The 16445-nt window shown below is 36.2% G+C and overlaps 1 protein-coding gene across 3 annotated transcripts in view; it reads right to left on the bottom strand.

Moving 5' to 3' along the window:
• Positions 1 to 16445, bottom strand: part of Atp7a (ATPase copper transporting alpha) — a 140420-nt gene that overhangs the window by 97292 nt on the left and 26683 nt on the right. For 2 of the 3 annotated variants that reach the window (XM_077107696.1, XM_077107694.1), the window contains exon 2: positions 15449 to 15525. The exons of the other annotated variant lie outside the window; for it this stretch is intronic. The gene's annotated coding sequence lies outside the window, so the exon portion shown is untranslated. The remainder of the gene's footprint in view (positions 1 to 15448; positions 15526 to 16445) is intronic. 3 annotated transcript variants of the gene reach the window in all.

The raw sequence follows: 16445 nt of genomic DNA on the forward strand, positions 1-16445 counted from the left end.
AATAGATAATATTTATGCTTTACTTTTAATAAAGCTTATTCAGTTGGCATTTACTGAATTCTAACTCTTCACAAGTTCTAAAGCAGCAGGTGTGAGAAGAAACAGTTCATGTCTTCAAGAGATTTACAAATCAAAAGTATTTTCCTTTCAGTACATGAAAGTATAGCTAGATGACCTCATCTATTGTATGAATATGCGCATGTTTGCAATGCAAAAATCTGCCCATACTTTTTTTTTTCAGCACTGGCAATTAAACCCAGGATTGAGTTACCTCCCCAGTCCTGAAATGCAAAACTCTAATGGAAAAATGTTTTTTAAATGTACATATAAAATGAATGCAGGAGTTGCAACTAACCATTACACATCTTGAGGCTAAATGACTATAACTATTTTACTATACCTGTCAACGTAAGTTACACCTTTTGATAGACAGTAAGTCAGAATTAAATCTATATTTGTACTTTAGAAAAAGTAAAATTTGCAGCCTTATAAATATAAAAATATAAACTCAACATATTAGTAATACTGTCACAAATAAAATCCCTCAGTGCAGTATGGCACTGAAACCACTGAAGGAAAGAAAAATCTGCTCAGTTTTTGGAGTTTTCATTGAGGATAACATCCTAGTAACTTACAACTTATCATTTCAGTGTTAACCTACTGAGATAAATTTGACAAATTACGTTTCTGCTACTATTTAGCTCTGTAATTTTATTGTGTAATTCTGGTCAATTTAGTACATTTGCCTACAGGGACTATGGCCTATAAACACAAAATTAAGAGCTGTCATGGCAAATTCATGCTAAATATAAGTGAGCTGAAACAGTTATCTAAAATACAGGTTATAAAAGACTTATAAAGTGAAGAAAAAAAAAAAAACAGCCTACTTTCAGGAATGACATAATTGTCCAAAAAGCTAAATCATTCTCAATGGCAAAGTTGGGGAGAAGCCTGTTCAGCTAGAAAACAAGTGAGAGATCATACTAGGAAATAGCCGCTTGGCCCATCATCTCAATATACTAAATATGAACCTGAAAATATTTTCAATTTGTACATTGTTTGTTTATTCCAAGCATATGCAAGAAAAGAGGAATAAATTATTACACACTTCCTCTAATGAGTACATTTTTTTCTTGCTGAAACCTTATAGTATACACAGTGATTTACAAACATTTTTTGACATAATTTAGTTCCTAAATGAAAAGATGCTCAACTAAATCAGTTAAAAATACAAATGAGGGAGATAAAAAATACAAAGTAAATAAGGACATCATGTTTTTCACTTATCATGTTGACAAAAATGTGAAAGGTTGATGTGTCTAGCTATATTAATATGGTCAAAGGTATAGAAAAACATTTATCAGCTGGGTGTGGCAGTACACACCTATAATCCCAGTTACTAAGGAGGCTGAGGCAGGAGGATCACAAGTACAAGGCTAGCCGTGGCAACTTAGCATGACTCCATCTCAAAATAAAAAATAAATAAGGCTGTGGGTAGAGCTCAGTAGTAGAATGCTCCTGGGTTCAATCCTCAGCACTGAAAAAAAAAATACTTACATAGATGTATATAAGTCTATAAGTGAATACATATTTAAAATATATAAAACTTGCAGATGCTCTAAATATTTATCAAAAAGGAAATAAATTGTGATGCATTCATACTATAGAACACTACACAGCTGCTAAGGACAATGAGCTAAATCTGTGCATGACATGGAAGTACATGTGTAAACAGAAAAGAGTCTAGAATAGGGCTGATGTGGCTCAAGCGGTAGCGCGCTTGCCTGGCATGCGTGCCGCCCAGGTTCGATTCTCAGCACCACATACAAACAAAGATGTTGTGTCCACCGATAACTAAAAAAAAAAATATTAAAATTCTCTCTCTCTCTCTCTCTCTCTCTCTCTCTCTCTCTCTCTCTCTCTCTCTTCTCTCTCCTCTCACTCTCTCTTTAAAAAAAAAAGAGTCTAGAATAAAACTCTTAACAGTGATTACCTTCTGACAAATGACTTTCTCTTTTTGCTTTATATACTTCTCTATTGCTACGGTTTCATTAAAGTAAGCATGTCTTACTTTAGTATTCAGAAAAAAATTATAATGTAAAAGGTAAAATTGGCCATTTTCTTTGCTTGAATTGGATGCATTTTTTTTAGACATTTGCCAATAGATTTTTTTCCAAATACAAGAAAGAGTAAACAGGTCATACAGTTCCTGATTTAAAAAAAAAAAACAGGAACCAGGAAAGAGCAAAGTTTAAAAGTGACAAAGAAAGAGGATATTGTAGAAAATAAAGGAAGTAAAGAAAAAGAAGAATAAGAGCGGACCAATAGAGAATGTACCAGAAATGTACCAGCACTAAAATAATGAACAAAATGTCATTGTTTAATCTTTAAATTTGTAAGTTTCTAATTTCATTTTAAATTTGTAAGAGAAGAAGGAAAAACTGAGATATAGATTTGTTCAATTATAGAATTTTAAATAAGCAACAGCAACAACAAATCTTACCTATACTGAGTTTTAAAAGAAAACTTAGAAAATCCAACTGTGATTTAGAAATAATAATCTCAGAGAAAAAGGAACAAACCAGTTCTCAAACTTTCTGGTTGAGGATCTTCAGAATGATAAAACACACACACACACACACACACACACACATACACACACACACACACACACACACCACATCCTAATATGATTTTGGGGATGAATTTGAGACAAAAGAATTTATAATATTTCCATAACCAAACTGAGTTGTCTTCTCTAAAACTAGTAATATATAAAATATATCAAAGTAGGAATAAGACATAGATAAATTATATTAAAACCCTGCATATGAGTAAATACTGAGGTTTATATGTTAAATGAAGATTCTGACATTAGAATATGTTGGAGATAAGAGAATATTTTTTTTACTCAAATTCAGCAACAACAAAAATATCAATAAATCTTTCTTGGGCAAAATAACTTCAGAGGTCATACTGCCTTGATAAGTAAGATATTATGATTATTCCAACCTGCCTAAAAATGATAAAACAGATCACCTTTATGACCATTCTTTCTACTAAAAAGACTAAAATAACTGGATCCGTACACTCTGTCATTTCCTTCTGAGTCCTATGGCATAACATTGTTTCCAGAAAACAATTTTTAATTTTTTTTTTTTAGTTGTAGATGGACACAGTACTTTTATTTATTTATTTTTATGTTGTGCTGAGGATCAAACCCAGTGCCTCACATGTGCTATGCAAGTACTCTACCACTGAACTACAACCTCAGCTCCAGAAAAGGATATTGTAGGAACAAAATTTGTTAATTAATAAGCAAAGAAATACAGTGATTTTATTCATAAATTCTTATAACCTTTAAAGTATTCAATACAAAGATATTTTATACTTAGATTATATAGCACGTAACATCATTTCGCAGAGCCAGTTAACAAAGCTTTTAAGGTGACTGGAAAAAAAGTGAAACAAATTCATTTCTAAATTATATTCTAAAGATACAAATTAGTTGGGTGTGATGGTCCCATCTGTAATCCCAGGGACTCAGGATGCTATGGCAGGAGAATCAAAACTTTGAGGCCAGCCTCAGCAACTTAGTAAGACCCCATTTCAAAATAAGAAAAAAGCTGGGTGTTTAGCTCAATTGTAGAGTACCCCTGGGTTCAATACCATGCACCACACACACACACACACACACACACACACACACACACACGAGATACAAATGAAAACTTCATTATTTCCAGTGCATTTGGGGGAGGATGATGGGGGAATGAACTTAGAGGTGCTTTACCACTGAGCTACAACCCATTTTATTTTTTAAGACAGGGTCTCACTAAGTTGCTTAGGGCCTTGCTAAATTGCTGAGGCTGGCTTCAAACTTGTGATACTCCTGCTCAGTCTCCCAAGCCACTGGGATTACAGGTATGCATTACTGAGCCCAGCTCCAGGGCATTTTTAAAGCCTCAATAATGCCTGTTTCCTCTCATTTTTGCTCTTTACACAGATGGAACCATATTACATGTAAAATTTTGCTCTATGTATTTTTAGCATATCTTATACATCATGTATCAAGACATAAACTTCCACCAAACAAAACAAAACTATGCTGGGAATGTAGCTCAGTGTTAGCGCATTTGCCTAGTATGCCTGAGGTCCTGGGTTCAATGCCCAGCATTGTAAAACAAAACATCTATTCCAAGAGAAGATACAGAGCTACCATTTTATAAAATTATTATGATATTCTCCATTGTGTGGACATGCCATGTGTTATTTCATTAGTTCCTCTTGGATTAATATTTAGGTTGCATTAATTTGGTTGCTACTGAGAATTGTACTCAGGGGCACTTAGCCACTGAGCTATGCCCCCCAACTATTTTTATTTATTTATTTATTTTTATTTTGGGAGAGAGTCTTGCTAAATTGCTGAGGTTGGCCTTGAACTTGTGATCCTCCTAGCTCAGCCTCATGAGTAGTCTATTTCAGTTTTGTGCTATTGGAAATACCGCTTCCATGAATATTTTACATAAAGTTCCTAGAAGTGGGATTGTTAGATCAAAGGGCATGGAATGTACAACCTAAACTTTTTTTTTTTTTTTGGTACCAGGGATCAAACCCAGGGGTGCTTAACCACTGATCCACATCCCCAGTCCTTTTTTATATTTTATTTAGAGACAGGGTCTCACTGAGTTGCTAAGTGCCTCACTAATCTTCTGAGGCTGGCTTTGAACTTGAGATCCTCCTGCCTCAGCCTCCAGAGTTGCTGGGATTACAGGTGTGGGCCACTGCCCCAGGCTACTCCCTAAACTTGGATAAACAGTGCCCAATTGCCCTCCAGAAATGTATCAATTAATACTCTTAGTAACAGCTTATAAAAGTAGCTGGGCGCAGTGGCACACGCCTGTAATCCCAGTGGCTTGGGAGGCTGAGGCAGGAGAATGGAGAGTTCAAAGCCAGCCTCAGCAATGGTGAGGCACTAAGCAACTCAGTGAAACACTGTCTCTATATGAAATACAAAATAAGGCTAGGGATGTGGCTCAGTGGTTGACTGCCCCTGGGTTCGTTCAATCCTCAGTACCCGCCCCCACAAAAAAATCATTTTTCTTTCTATAAGACTTTTTAAGAAGAACTGATGTGAATGCTTCTCAAATTATTCCATGAAATAGAAAGGGATGGAACACTTCCAAATTCATTAAAAGAAGACAGTATCACACTCATTCCAAAACCAGATAAGGACACATGAAGAAAACTACAGATCAATAGCGCTGATAAATTTAGATGCAAAAATCCTTAATAAAATATTAGCAAATCACATTCAACAACATATTAAGAAGACTGTACACCACAACCAAGTTGATATCATTGCAGGGGTGCAAGAATGGTTAAACATGCAAATCAATAAATGTATTTCATAACATAAATAGAATTCAGGACAAAGATCACTTAGACATCTTGATAGATGTAGAGAAGCTTTCAACAAAATTCAGTACTCATTCATGATAAAAACACTGGAGAAACTAGGAATAGAAGGAACCTACTTTGACATCATAAAAATGAATGGTTTATGAAAAACCCAAAGCCAACATCATAGTAAATGGGGGAAAACTGAAAGCATTTTCTTTAAAATCTAGAACAAGACAAGGATGTCCACTCTCACCACTTGTACCTAATATAATCCCATTCATAATATCCTTAAAAATATTTAGAAATAAATCTAACCAGGGATCATCAAAATACCAATGACATTCTTCACAGAACTAGAAAACAGCAGTCTAAAAATTCATATGAAGGATAAAAGCCCCAGAATAGCCAAAAAAATTTAAGCCAAAAAAGCAAAGCTGGAGACATCATAATCTCTGACTTGAAATTATATTACAGAATTATAGTAACAAAAACTGCATGATACTGGCATAAAAACAGACACATAGATCACTGGCACAGAACAGAAGACAGACAAACCCACACATCTACAGACATCTGATCCTTGACAAAGGTCCCAAAAACACATTGGAAAAAAGACAGCCTTTAAACAAATGTTGCTGGGAAAACTAGTTATCCATACATAGAAGAATGAGACTAGATCTTTATCCCTCACCCTACATAAAAAAATCAACTCAAAATGGATCAAAGACCTTGTAATTAGACTAGAAACTATGCAACTTCTAGTAGAAAATGTACGGTCAACACTTCAACATAGAGGTGCAGGCAAGGATTTTCTCAATAGAATCCTTAAAGTTCAGGAAATAATGGCAAGAGCTAATAAATTGGTGACATCAAATTTAAAAGTTTCTGCACGGCAAAGGAAACAATTAAGAATATGAAAAGAGAACCTACAGAATAAGAGAAAATCTTTGCTAGCAACTCTTGTGACAGAGGATTAATATCCAAAATATTTAAAGGACTCAAAAAACTTAATACCAAAAAAACCACCCAATGAATAAATGGGCAAATGAACTAAATAGACATTTCTCAAAAGAAAAACATATACATAAATGACCAACAAATATATGAAAAAAGTTCAACATTGTTAGCAATAAGGGAAATACAAATCAAAACTACACTGAGATTTCATCTCACTCCAGCTAGAATAACAAGCATCAAGAATACAAACACTCTCCCCTTTTTTAAATGGAGTGTGCTGGGTGTGTCTATGATTCTGTTCAGATAACTGAAGAACCTGGAAACGCTGTAGCTGCTGCTGATGCAGAACATACTACTATTACTGGTCTTTTTATATAAATATATACATAAATACACACACACACACACACACATATAGATAATTTGAATTTTTAGAAACTTTAGCTGTGTTGCCAACTTTGGAAAAAGTATCCCAGTTTACCGTGTTGAGTTGGCATTGTACAGAAATTAACAGCCATATTGGTCTAGAAATGTTAAACTTAATTTTTTTTTTCCATTTGTACAGGGGTAACGCACTGTATTAAATATGTAAGGTCTTATCTACGTGGGTTTGATTACAGAAACTAAGTATTCTCTAAATAATGAAAAAAGAGAATACAAACACTGGGCTGGCATTGTGGCTCAACGGTAGAGAGCTCGCCTAGCACATGCAAGGTGCTGGGTTCGATTGTCAGCACCACATAAAAATAAATAAATAAAATAAAGGTATTGTGTCCAACTACAACTGAAAAAAATTAATAAACAAAAGAATATAAACACGTGGGACTGGAGTTGTAGCTCAGTGGTACAGCACTTGCTTCGCATGTATGAGGTCCTGGGTTCAATCCTGAGTACCACATAAATAAATAAATAAATAAATAAATAAATAAATAAATAAATAGGTGGATAGATAGATAAATAAATAAATGTATTGTGTCCATCTACAACTAAAAATATTTAAAAAAAAAAAAGAATACAAACACAACTGTGATCCCAGTAACTTTGGAGGCTGAGGCAGGAGAATCACCAGTTCGTGGCCAACTTATGGAGGACCTAAGCAACTTAATGATACCTTATCTCAGGAAAATAAAAATACAAAGGGCTGAGGATATAGCTCACAGGTAAAACATCTCTGGGTTCAATCCTCAGTATAAAAACAAAGAACACAAAAAATAACAAATGCTGGAGAGGATGTAGATAAAAAGGAACACTTTAACAATTTTGGTAAACTGTAAATTAGTACAATCACTATGGAAATCAATATAAGTGTTCCTCAAAAGAGTGGGAATGGGATCATACTATGACCCAGCTGCACCACTCCTCAGTATTTACCCTAAAAATCTAAAGTTGGGCTGCTGGAGTAGTGGCTCCATGGTAGAGCATTTGCCTGGCATATGTAAGGCAGTGGGTTTGATTCTCAGCACCACATATAAATAAATAAAATAAACGTCCATTGACAACTAAAAAACATAACAGCCACACTATGGAAACAGCCTAATCTGTCAATAGATGGATAAAGAAAATTAATATATACACAAGGAGTTTTATTCAACTATAAAGAAGAATGAAATTGTGTCATTTACAGGAAAATGGATGGAACCTGAGTATGTTAAGTGAAATAAGCCAAACTCAGAAAGTCAAGGGTCATAGGTTTGCTCTCATATGTGGAAGCCAAAGGGGAAAAAGGAGAAGAAAGATGGTAGATGATCTCATGAAAAACAAAGGGAGGGCTGGAGATATAGCTCAGTTGGTAGAGTGCTTGCCTTGCATGCACAAGGCCCTGGGTTCAATCCCTAGCACCACAAAAAAAAAAGGCGGGCGGGGGGTGGGGGGAGATCAGTAGAAAAAAATAATCAGAAGGAGGGAGGGAGGGAGGGAAAGAGGAAATATTAGGGAATAATATTGGCCATATGTGCATATACAAGTATCTAACAACAAATTCCACCATTATGTACCACTATAATACACCAATAAAAACATGAATAAATAAATTTAAATTTCCTGACATACAAAGACTATCAATAATTATATTAAATAATGAGTCTTCTTTTTATTTTTTATTTTTTTTGCAGTACCGGGGATTTAACTCAGAGCTTCATGCATGCTAGGCCAATGTCCCACCCTCAAGCTACACCCCCAGCCCTTTTTATTTTGAGACAAGGTCATGCTAAGTTGCACAGGCTGGCCTTAAACTTGCAATTCTTCTGCCTCAGGCATGTGCCACCACATAATCTTACATGCGTTTGTATATTTGCATAGGAAAGTTTGGAAGACTAAATAGTTATATTGATATTAGTAGCACTATTATAATATTTTGCTGTATTTTGTTTTCTCCAATAAACGTACATTACTTAATGAAATAAATAAAAGAGGTGATGTGAAAATTTCTACTAACCTATCTAACATATTCTTTCTCCCCCTTGGATAAAAAACTGATTCAGATCTAGTTGGAAAATCCACAAAGGAACCCCTACATCGTTAGTATAACTCATGTGGTGTCAAACTCATAAAAACTCACTACCCACATATATTCCTCAAAGAAGTTCAAATACCAGGTTGGTTAACCCAGTTCTGTAAGAATCCTGGGACATGCCTAGTTCTAGCAGGCTGTTTTATAAGGATCATATGACACCTAATGTTTATAAGGCAATTTAAATTTTTAAGGAAAATAAAGGTACTAAAACTGAGTCTTCTTGAAAATTTATGTGAAAATTTTGTTCTCTATATCATTTAAATTTTTAGGATTCTTATAAAAGGAAAGCAATTACCTCCCATCCTGAGCTACCCAGACTATAAGATACATCTTTTCCTATTAACAGTCCAAGGAGTGTAAGTATTACACTCAGAAAATTTATCATTAACTTATATATATTGTCTACTGAAAGTTCAAGCAGTAGTAAGTTTTATCTGGTATAATCATCAAATTTCAGTGAAATGAGAACTTAAATATGTAAGTATATATATACACACACATATATGAGTCCCCATTTTTAAACTGAATAACACATTTAGATGACTGTCTATATGACATAATGGTTAACAAAGTCCTATTTGGTTTCTTTAATTGAACTTTCCTTTTTTTCCCTCTATATACACATTTATTTGCTACTGAAAATTAAAACAGCACATCAAAATTTCTTTTTATTGCAACTCAAATTTTTGAAAACCACAATAGTCACTAATATGGCATTATGTAAAAATGTGAGTGTGTAACCGATGTGATTCTGCAATTTGTATTTGGGGTAAAAATGGGAGTTCATAACCCAATTGAGTCAAATGTATGAAAGATGATATGTCATGAGCTTTGTAATGTTTTGAACAACCAATAAAAAAAAAGATCCAAGAGCCCTTTGCTTTAGGCATTATGAGTAAATAATAAACATCCATATGGTTTCAAAAAAATAATAATTATCTACTCTAATTATTACACTCTAATCAAACTATCCAATATTCTCTTTACATCTCTTCCAGTTCCTGAGTTTTATTTCAGATTTCAGGCTTTTAAAATCTCCAGGAAGACTTGAGACCTATTGGCACTTCTTTGAGTCAAACAGAAAAGTAAAACTAAAGTATATTGAAATCATTTATGCACATTTTAACTGCTCAGATTCCTTATAAATTACTGGCATTAAGGCATGAAGGGATCCCTAACACCAAAAAATAAAGGATGCAAAAGAATAAAGACATTACAGAACTCATACATAAGCTATTCAAAATCATCGGTATGCAGTCTAAGCATAGAAAAGTGTATCTAAAATTACCATCATGAAGAACAAGTACAATTTACGCCTATATTGACTCTGTGTCCTAATCATACCCTATTCTAGCATTCTCAGAAGGATCCCATCCATGATATACGCAAAAACTGCAGGTACATTTGAATGGTACACTTCATGATTCACTCTGAATTTCCTTAAGATTGTTGTTTCTTTCTTGTTTTTGAAGACTTAGGAGATATCTCCATCTTTTCATACGGTCTTTCCGTGCAGATAACAATGTCCGTACTCCTCGCTGCCTGTTGGGAAAGCCCTTTCTGACCTTCCGTAAGACCCTCTCACTCCTGTCCAGTGGTTGGGGTGGACCTTCTGGCAGAGAGGACAGGCATTTAGCACAAGGATTCAGAGTCAAGTCATGAAGTTTCTTTACTAGCATTTCTGAACTGACTGGATGAGAGTCCACTGAATTTTCTTCATTTTCAGACATTGGAAAAGACTCCTGGGTCGAGGTTGGGTTAAATTTTTGCAATGGGTTCATTGGGAGGTGAGCAAACCCTCAAAAAAGTTGCTCCCACTGTAGCTTGGGAGGAAAAAAAAAAACTGTAGCCCTGAGACTAAAACCTCAAACTTCATCAGCTGGTGAGACAAGTGGAGCCTGAACTTTCCTTTTTTTAAAGTGTTGGGGATCAAACTCAAGGCCCTGTATATACATATGCTAGGCAAGCACACTGCCACTGAGCCACACCCCTAGCCCGTTGAATTACACTTTAAATGCTACCAAGAGTTCGCTTAAACAAATCACTTTAATCTACAAAAGGGTTAAGTATTTAAAAGCAGTGACTCTGGAACAGGCTATATTGGTTCCAATCCTGGCTTTGCCACTTGGTCTCTTTAAGTTTTAACTTTCCCTGGCTAAAAAATAAGAATAGGTATAGCATTACTAGAAGTGAAATAGTCTATGCAAATTGCTTGGTATAGTTTCCTCAAACACAGTCAACTCTCAATGCATAAGAACTGTTTTCTGTTTTTTATTAGAAAAATTACAATGTGTTGGTAGCATTAAGAGTCAAATCATGACTGCAGTACCCAGCACTAAGGGTTGTCGTTTACTTGATTAAGAACCTGTAGAGTGCAATTGTATTGAGTGATCTGAATGAATAAAGCATTGAGCAGGGAAAAAAGAGTCAAATCATGGAAAGGATATTTTGCAAGTCTGCAAAAACAAGCAATTCAGGCTGGGGTTGTGGCTCAGTGATAGCACATGCGAGGCCCTGGGTTTGATCCTCAGTAACACATAAAAATAAATAAATAAAAGTATTGTGTCCAACTACAACTAAAAAACAAATATTTAAAAAACCAAGCAATTCTTTTATGATAATTCTTTAAAAATATCCCACTTGATGTTCATAAATATGGACAACCTACCTAAAGCTATCTTCTGCCAGTCCCCCATCACAATCTCTTTTTTTTTTTTTTCCTTTTTGGTACTAGTGATTGAACCAGGCCTTGTGCATACTAGGCAATCATGCTACCACTGAGCTATACCCTCAGACCTTTTTAATTTATTCTGAGACAGGGTCTTGTTAGTTGCCCAAACTGGCCTTGAACTTTTAATCCTCCTGACCCAACTTCTGAAGTAGCTGGGATTAGAGGTGTGCACCATCATGCACATTTTGTGTTATATTTCATCACAACACCCATCACTACTTGATATCTATTTCCTTTGTTTAGTTAATGTCAGTCTCCCCTTTCCACAACATAAACTCCATGAAAGTAGAAAAGCATAATGGCTAAAAACACAGACTCAGAAGCCAGACTGAGCTGGGTGCAGTGACACACTCCTGTAATCCCAGCAACTCTGGAGGCTGAAGCAGGAGGATCACAAATTCAAGGCCAGCCTCAACAACTTAGCAAGGCCCTTTCTCAAAATAAAAAGGACTGGGAATGTAACTCAGTGGTACAGTACCCCTGGGGTCCATTGCCAATACTGGGTGGGGGTCAGACAGCCTGGGTTTGATTCTTATCTGATGTTTATGAGCTGTGTGACTGGAAAATTCACCTAACCTCTATGTCTCAGTTTCCTTATCTGTAAAATAGGGATAATGACTTCATCTGTTTCAGAGGGTTGTTTTGAGAATTAAACAATATATGTAAAGTACTCAGAACAGAACCAAGTGCTCAGTAAAAAACTCAATAAATGTTAGTTTTTATTATTGAGCTGGTTCACTGCTGTCATTCCTGCAGATTAAACTGGCACTTAATAAACATTTATTAGATAAATGAATAGTAAGATCGTAATGTTCCAGTCAGTCTTACAGTTCAGCAAAGTTCTTGAAAGATGGAGTTGGGAAAGAGACTGGGAAAAGGTGCTTTCAGTGGGATCAAAGTCTCAGTTCACATTCAGTCTACCACCCTAAGTGGAAAGTGTTACTGGTCACCATTGGGGAATGATCTAAATTCCTTTGGCAGCTAGGAAAATCCCTAGGTAATCCCTTTTCTACTATCAACAGTGCTTTGTAGGTACTAACTAATTTAACCCTCACAACAACTTTGAGCTAAGCAATACAAATATCCCACTCTCAACAAATGGGAACACAGAGGCACAAATAGTTTTAAGTTGCTAAGTCTAAACTCAAACCCAAGAAGCCATGCAAGGCCCCAGGTTCAATTCCAGTGTAGGGAAAAAAATGTTTATTTCTAGAACCCATGCTTTTAACTACTATGTATTTCAGTAGAATAAATGGCAGCTAGCTATCTTTTTCTTTGGAACCCTGTCATGTCTACTCTTGGGAATTATTTTCTCTGGGGTCATTCAGTTTTCAAAAGAAATATTCTCTAACCTCCTACCTGAGGACTGAGTTATATTTGCTGATATATTTGGGAGCAAGGTGAGAGGAAGAGGCTGTCTATTCAGTATGTAACTTCCACTGAATCTCCCTGCTTCAGTGCCCTGTATTTTGCTCCCCGCCTTTCAGATTCACTTAGTCCAGGGACTACTTCTGGTCTCTTTCCTTGGAGGGCAAGATAGAGGATGTACAGCAGGAATGGGAAGAGACCTAAGCAGTCCAAGTCCTTTGTTCAGTTTTTAAAACCTTTCCCTTATTTTCAGTCTTTGGTCTCCTCTTTGCCTTTCAGGAAGAACCATTTAGATTCAAGTGCCAAGCCTCTCCTGGGTGATGTGATATTAAAGAACTCAATACTTATTGATATCTCCCTCTGCAGAAAGCTTCCCCCTCTTACCAGCTTCCAGTAATGTGTTAAAATTATTCCTAATCTGGGGCTGGGGTTGTAGCTCAGCAGTAGAGCACTCACCTAGCATGTGAGAGGCCCTAGGTTCGATCCTCAGCACTACTTAAAAATAAACAAATTAATTAATTAAATAAAACTATAACTAAAAAATAAATATTAAAAAATATTCCTAATCTGATGTTCCTCTCTTGTTCTCTTTGTCTTTGCAAGTTTAAGTCTACATGCATGTGGGAGGGGAGGTTACAAGAGATAAAACCAGAGCCTTGAGCGTGCTTAAATAAGCATTCTAGCATTGAGCTCAAAACCCAGTACCCACCATCCTCTTTGAGATAAGGTCTTGATAAATTACCCAGGCTGGCCTCCAGCTTGCAACCTTCCTGCTTCAGCCCTAGAAGTAGCTGGGATTACAAATGTGAGCCATTTGTAATCACACCAGGCTAGGATTAAGCCTTTTAAAGTTTCAGTCATGGTGGCACTAAAGTAGGAAGATCACAAATTCAAGCCAGTCTCAGCAACTTATTGAGACCCTCAGCAACTTATCAAGACCCCATCTCAAAATAAAACAAAAAAAATATTTCAAAAGGGCTAAGGGTCTAGCTTTGTGGTGTAGCACCCTAGATTCAATCCCCAGTACCAAATAAATTGAGTTTCACTACCTGGACTGGATATCTTGGCATATACCTGTTATTTCAGCCACTCTGGAGGCTGAGGCAGGCAGATCACAAGTTTGAGGCCAGCTCAGCATCTTAGCAAGCCTCTGTCTCAAAATAAACAATAAAAAGATACAACTCAGTGTTAGAGTGCCTCTGGGTTCAAGCCCCAGGAAAGAAAGAAAAGAAAAGAGAAAAAAGAAAGAGAAGGGAAAAGAAGGGAAGAAAAAGGAAAAGAAAAGAAAGATAGTTTCGGGCTGGGGATGTGGCTCAAGCAGTAGCGCGCTCGCCTGGCATGCGTGGGGCCCAGGTTCAATCCTCAGCACCACATACTAACAAAGATGTTGTGTCCACCAAAAAACTAAAAAACAAATAAAAATTAAAAAAAGAAGAGACATCTAGAAAAAAAAAAGAAAGATAGTTTCATTCCTGTCACTCATGGTGGCATGCACCTGTATGTAGTCCCAGCTACTTGGGAGGGTGGGTGGATCACTTGAGCCAAGGAGTTCAAGGCCAGCCTGGGCAACACAGCAAGATGCAATCTCAAAACAGCAATAAACCTTCTTTACTGTCATAACAGTAGTTTTGAGGAAGACAAGAGTCAAACATTTGTGGTCAAGTGGCCATGTTTAACCCCATATGCTACTTTTATAGATTTCTTTTTAGCCAGAGGTAGTAGTGCACACCTGTAATCCCAGTGACTTGGGAGGCTGAGATAGAAGGATTGCAAGGAAGAGGCCAGTCTCAGCAATGCAACTTAGCAAGACTCTGTCTCAAAATAAAAATAAATACTGTGTGTAGAAATATATTAAATTTGAATAATTTAGTGACCATGGCAATAGTGAAGTCTATTAAACTGACAATGTATCATAATTGTGCTGTTATCAGAATTATCAGGCATTTCCTTACACCAGATTGTTGTATTTCTCATAGTTTTGACATATTACATGTTGGTGAGCTGTTCTCTCAGACTCTGAAAGTTATTTGTGACATTTTTGTGATTTCAGTGACTTTCATCAAAGCATTTCATGAACTTCACCTATAATATCAGAATAAATACATTTGACATGTGCTAATCTACCTAAAATAAATAAATAAAAATTAAAATTAAATTGGAGTATAGCTCAGTGATAGAGCACCCTTAGGTTAAATCTTTAGTACCAGAAAAAATGTTACTTTTTCAAATGCAGATTTTAAAAATAGAAGATAAGGGCTGGAGGTATAGCTCAATGGTAGAGCCTCTGCTTAGGATTGGTGAAGCCATGAGTTCAATCTTCAGAACCACAATAAAAATAAAACAGAAAATGACTGTGGCTATGAGTGAAAATATGAGTGAAGGGAAGGAGAATTAAAGGAATTAAGACATACTTAGTTCCTATCATATACCAGGCATTTTAAAACACTTTAATGCTGGCTAGGCATGGTGATGCATACCTATTATCCCAGTTACTGTGGAAGCTGAGGCAGGAGGATCACAAGTTCAAGGTCAGCCTGGGTAATCTTGTGAGACCCTGTCTCAAAAAAAAAAAAAAACTTTAATTGTAATAATCACATGAAACTGTCCTTTTTAGAAAAGCTGAAATTCAAGTTCAGAGAAGTAATGAGGGCTCCTTTGCCTAATGTCAAGAATTTAATGAATGGTAAAATCTGACTCTTAACATAGATCTATGAGACTCCAAAAGGTATGCTCTTTCCCCTACTTTTGATGTTGTCTGGAAAGAACAGTCCAGGCAAAAGATGACATGCTTAACTCAAGTAGTGATCAGCTCCCCTGGAATTAGGAAGGGGGGAGGGTAGAGCTGGAATTAGGAAGCGGGTAGGTTCAAGAGATTATCTGGATATACAGCAGCAGCATTATGGTACTGTTCTCAAGCATAGAGAGAACATTCAAATGTCAGCTTTGTACAGATATAGGCAAAGATTAATACATCAATACATGGCACTGTAGTGACAGACCTATTCATTCTCACTCATCCTGAGAAGACAAACAATATCCTCTTTTCCCCTTAATCTAAAACAAACATATACTTTTCAACTCTCCCACTTCCTTACCATTTTCTACATTTATATCCTCTACCACTTCTGGGCAGCTAGTCATTCAATCCTGCCCCCTCAAGTTCTAGAGAATCCCCTAGTCCTTTGCCTAGCATAAAGAAACACATTCCAGCAATATTTCCTCCCTGGGTTACAAATGCAACCAGTTGTCTTGCCCTGACCAAAAATAATATGTAAAGGTTAAGGGTATCTTGACCCTACATTATCAAAAAAAAATACACTGCATCACTAGCACATCTCTCTGCACACACATTGTGTTTGTCAGCTTTCCATCATTGTGACAATATACCTGAGATTAGCAACCTATAAGGAAGAAAAGTTTATTGTGATCACAGATTCAGAGGTTTCAGTCCAAGGTTACTTGGCCCATTCACCT

The sequence above is a fragment of the Callospermophilus lateralis genome, chromosome X (assembly GCF_048772815.1).
Source record: "Callospermophilus lateralis isolate mCalLat2 chromosome X, mCalLat2.hap1, whole genome shotgun sequence".
NCBI lineage: Eukaryota > Metazoa > Chordata > Mammalia > Rodentia > Sciuridae > Callospermophilus > Callospermophilus lateralis.